The 5,058-nt window shown below is 49.5% G+C and overlaps 1 pseudogene; it reads right to left on the minus strand.

Annotated features, from left to right (window-relative positions):
* Positions 1-828: 828 nt before the first annotated feature.
* On the minus strand, positions 829-4,655 carry LOC118022405 (annotated as a pseudogene).
* Between the last annotated feature and the right edge of the window lie 403 nt (positions 4,656-5,058).

Raw genomic sequence — 5,058 nt, forward strand, 5'->3', positions numbered from 1 at the left:
ATATGTCTGTTTTTATGCCAGCACCATACTTTTTTGATTACCATGGCTTTGTAATACAGTTTGAACTCAGAAAGCCTGATGCTTCTGCCTGATTTCTTTTTCTTGCATAATTGCTCTGTCTAGGACTTCCAGTACTCTGTTGACTAAAAGTTGTGAGAGTGGACACCCTGGTCTTGTTCCTAGACTTAGAGGAAAAGCTTTTAGCTTTTTACCCTTATTATGTTTGCTGGGAGCTTCTCATATATGGCTTTTATCATGTTGAGGTATGTTCCTTCTATCCTTAATTTGTTGAGAGTTTTGATCATGGATGGAAGTTGAATTTTGTCAAATGCTTTTTCTGCATCTACTGAAATGATCATATAATTCTTTATCCTTCATTTTATTAATGTGCTTTATGTTGATTTATAGATGTTGAGTCATCTGTGAATCATAGAATAAATTATATGTGATAATGGTATATAATCCTTTTTAATGTATTATTGAACTTGGTTTGCTAATGTTTTGTTGAGGATTTTTAGATCTATGATCATCAAGGATATTAGCCTGCAATTTTCTTTTTCATGGTGGTATTGTCTGGTTTTGGTATTATTGGCTTCATAAAGTGTTTCCTTTTCTATTTTTTTTTTCTTTTTTTGGTTTGCATAGTCTGCACATTTAATCACTTTAAAACCTCTAACATTATCTCATGTCCATTAAATAGAACCAACAATGCTGGGCCTATTTAAATTACAAAACAAAACAACACAAAACACTGGGCACCAACACAATATCTTATAGAATCAGCCAGTCTGGCCCCAAGGGTGGGGTGGGGGGGATGAGAGGAGAGAACACACCTGGGCAGGTGGCTGGATGCCAGAAAGGGCTGGGGGGGGATAAAGGAAAAGAGGCTCCCAGATGGGAGAGTACTGATTATGCTAATGGGAGGGATGCAAAAGGCACATCAGAAGAGGAGGATTTAAGGCGCAGGCAAAAAAGGTCAATGCTTTCTCCACCTGGGTACCGTGTTGGAGGGGGCTCAGTGCCACTACCTCCCCACCGCTGGCACTTGGAGTAGAGGTTCCCCATGAACCCTTCACACGATGAGGCCCATCTGAAACACAAATGATAGACTGCCCCCTCCCACTGTGATCTCCTTCCCAAGGGCTCACCTGGCTTGCCTGCCTGCCTCTTCAGGACTTGGGGCTCAGCTACTCCTCACTTCAGCAACATGCTGTACCCACCCACACCTAGTGGGGGGAACAGCAGAGTGGACAGTGGATGTGGGAAGGTCAGTGGTCCATCTCCTACCCCCACTAAAAATACAAAAGAAAAGGGGCACCTGGGTGGCTCAGTCTGTTAAGCATCTGACTCTTGATTTCAGCTCAGGTCGTGATCTCAGGGTCCTGGGATTGAGTCCTGCATCAGGCTCTGTGCTCAGTGGGAGTCTGCTTAAGAATTCTCTCCTTCCTCTGCCTCTCCCCCTGCTTGCTCTTTCTCTCTAAAATAAATCAATCTTTAAAAAATATTTAAAAAATCAGCGTCTAAAGTGAAATAATCACAAAGTGAAAACATATCCTCACACAACTCCTGTGATCCTCATACCATCCCTCCTTGCCACCCACCCAGGGTCTCTGGGACTGAATGCCCAGGCAGCCCTGGATTCAGAAAACGGGGACTTGGGCCCTGGCAGAAAGGGAGAGGGCCCAAGAAGGTAGGATGGTCAGGACACCAGCATGGGGCTTGGTCGGGCCAGCCAAGTTCAGTAGGCAGCCAGGTGGGCAAAGGGACAAATGCTCACATGCATACACATGTGTACCCTGAAAGCACCTGCTTTGCCTTGTCCTCCCTTTGATCACTGCTACCTCCTGAGGCGCACCAGACATGTGGTGCAGGATTGGGGATACTAAAGACCTGAAGAGGTAGCCTTCCTTTTCCTTCAAAATCTTCCTACGCCTGCCTCTCTGCTGCCTGGATGGGGGTGGGGGGACCATTAATGCTTTAGAGAGACAGAGAAGGGGCAAGAGCTGCAGCCCAAGTCAGGAATCCTGAAAGAGAAGGGCTGACCCTTTTCACTCCTCAGGGAACTCCGGCTGGCATCTGGACCTTGGAAAGCTGCCTTAAATGTCCCACTCTTTTCTCCACGTGGAGGGGGCCCTGGAGATGGGGTGAGGCCCTCCCCCTCCCCTCAGCTTCTCCTGGGACCCCACCTCAGGCAGTCAGGCAGTCCAAGGGTAGGATAGGAAGCAGTCTGTGCCCCTCTTGCCTCCCATCTGGGTTCCAAACCCAGTCCCAAGATAAAAAATATGTATATATATACTTTGATGAATTAAAAAATGCCTGAAGAGGGGGATGGGCTTGAAGGGTCAGGCAGTAGGTGCTCATGGTCTATCAGAAAGGTGGCCCTCTTGCCCTGGCCCTCATCCTCTTCTGAGTCAGATGGGCACTCTTCCTGCCAGGCTTCAGGTGGAGGAAGCCTCTTGTAGAAGATGAGGCTACAGTCCACAGCGTACACCTTCACCCCCAGAAGCTGAGCTTGAGTGCAGCTGTTGGACCAGGAAGACAGTGATGAAAACCATCATGATGAAGGTGCAGCTGAAGCCAGCCACCACCTCAGGCAAATGTGAGGGCAGCAGCCCTGCTGTTTGCCCTTAGCCGGTACTCCACCTCCACCTCCAGGGGCAGCTGCTGCTTGGGGACTCAAGGCTGCTCTTACTCTATTGAGAGCACATCTGCTCCATGGGTTTAGGGAGGCATGGCGGGGGCAACGGAGGCAGTTCATGGGGGTTAGCCCTGGCATGTGGCAAACAAGGTGTGGCAGGGGGCACAGACACTGACCCAGATGATCTCCACGTCTTTCTCAGTGCTATAGTGTGTATTGATGACTTGGAGATTGAAGCCTGTTGGGCAGTGCTGGACACAGCTCTTCTGGTGCAGGGAGAGGCCTTCCTGCATACCACACAGGCCTGGTTGGAAGTGAGGGTCTTGTAGTTGCTGCTCTCAGGAGGTGTGTGCAGACCCTCAGGGCCATGACACAGCACAAGGGTGAGCTTAGTCAGTGTCCCACAGTTGGCTTTGCTGGTGTTTTCAGTCTCCAGGACCCACTGGCCAGAGGGGTCCTCATTCCAGGAATGGGTTATCATGAAGGCCCAGTTCTTAAATCCATCTGTGGAATAATTGTCTGACCTGGCAGCCAACAAGGTGGAGCAGGTGCCCATGGGGCTGCCCAGGTGGATGACCAGGTTGCTATGGTGATTATAGACAGGGTGAGGCAGGACTGTGCATGCTCCAGTTGTGTGATATGGCTGAGCTCCCCCAGTCTTTTGCACCTCAGGCTGCTTCCTGATGTCCTTGGGCTCAGTGAAGATATCCCTGATGCACTTCCTCTGGGGTACCACTGTTGTCCTGTTCTAAGCCAGGGTCACTATAGCACCTGTAGCCATATGAATGACTCACTTTTTGGCCCACACCATTGGTGACCCAGTCATTAGCAATGAGGTAGGCTGGCTTTGAGGTTCCACCAGGCAAAGTTCTTTTTGGCTTCAAGATGAGAGTGATGGTGCCAGCTGCCAATGGGGCAGAGGCCTAGGTGCCCCTGTGAGACTCTGTATACTTCTGCTGCAAAGTCCCTAGTCATTGTAGACCATGCCTATGCCACAGATGCTGTTGTTGGTCACCTTAGTCTCCTGTCCTACACACCATGTGCCATGCCAGTTGTCATTCATCTGTGTGTACTGAGGCTGGGGGTTGGGGTCCTGGTCATTGACTTTGAAGCTGGCCCCAGGATCATAATTGCCTGGTAAGTCTGGGTGATTCTTCTCGATGCCATCATCCAGAATGGAGACCACAATGCCATACTCCTGTAGTCCTGAGCCCAGGCCTCCTTCATAGGTGATGCCAGACAAGTACCATGGCTGGGGAAACTTGGTGTCCCTGGGTTCCTAGTACACATCCCTTTTGGCCCAATGCTTTGCCACCTGCTGCTCCAGCCACTCTACTTGAGGCCCCCTCTACAAGCCACTGTGCTGCAGGTGGTGAGGCAACAGGGACTGCTTTGTCACCTCTCCATGCCAGAAGTGGTAATAGTTGCTGAGATCTGGCCCAGGATGAGGAAGCCATGCTTCTGTGCCAGGCTGACAGCTACAGCTAGGCCTCCTGGAAGGCCCACACAGGTGTTGGTGTAGACCTTCTTGCCAAGGGCATGGCCGCCAGCAGGACCAAGGCTCCTGCTACTGCTACCACCCATAGCAAACAGGGCCTCAGCTCCATGGTGGGGGACAGGTGGCCAGGACCCCGGAGCCCCCAGCCTCCCTGACCTGGTCATAGTGCCTTGGCTTGCACGTGCATGCCTCCTCACTGCCTGTGGCCTGGGCGCTTACTGGCAGGACCACGGGACAGAGTAGAACAGGGCCGTGAGGAGAGGAGGAGGACTGACAGCTCCAAGGGAGCCAGAGGTTAGGTGTAAGTTTTCCAGGTGGGTGCTGTGGTTGTTCATGTGTGTCTGGTGAAGCAGAGAGCCCTATTTCAGGGGGGCTTAATGCCCTCCCTCACCAGAGAGCAGTGTCACCACAGGGAGGCTGGGCGGGTAGTTTCCACCCAGCCAGCTACCAGCGTAGAGTTTGCCCTGGGCTGGGACTCCAGCTCCATAGCGGGCTCCTCTTCTATTTTTTTGGAAGAGTTTTAGAAGAATTGGTGTTAATTCTTTTATGAAAGTATGATAGAATTTCCCAGAGAGGCCTCTGGTCCTGGACTTTATTGAGAGTTTTTTGATTACTGATTCAATTTCCTTTCTAGTAATCCATCTGTACAGATTTCCTATTTCTTCATGGTTTAGTCTGAGTGGGTTTCATGTTTCTAGGAATTTGTCCATTTCTTGTAGATTGTCCAGTTTGTTAGCATGTAAGTGTGCCTAACAGTCCCTTATGATCATTTGATTATTTTGTGTATCAAATGATATACAGTAATGTCTCATTCATTTCTAATTTTATGTATTTTGATCTCTTTTTTCTTAGCAAATCTAGCTAATGGCTTGCCTGTTTTGTTTGGATTAGCCCTTAGTCTCATTAATCTTTTCCATTATTT

Source organism: Mirounga leonina, unplaced genomic scaffold, assembly GCF_011800145.1.
Source record: "Mirounga leonina isolate KUSES-001 unplaced genomic scaffold, KU_Mleo_1.0 Mir_176, whole genome shotgun sequence".
Classification (NCBI taxonomy): Eukaryota; Metazoa; Chordata; class Mammalia; order Carnivora; family Phocidae; genus Mirounga; species Mirounga leonina.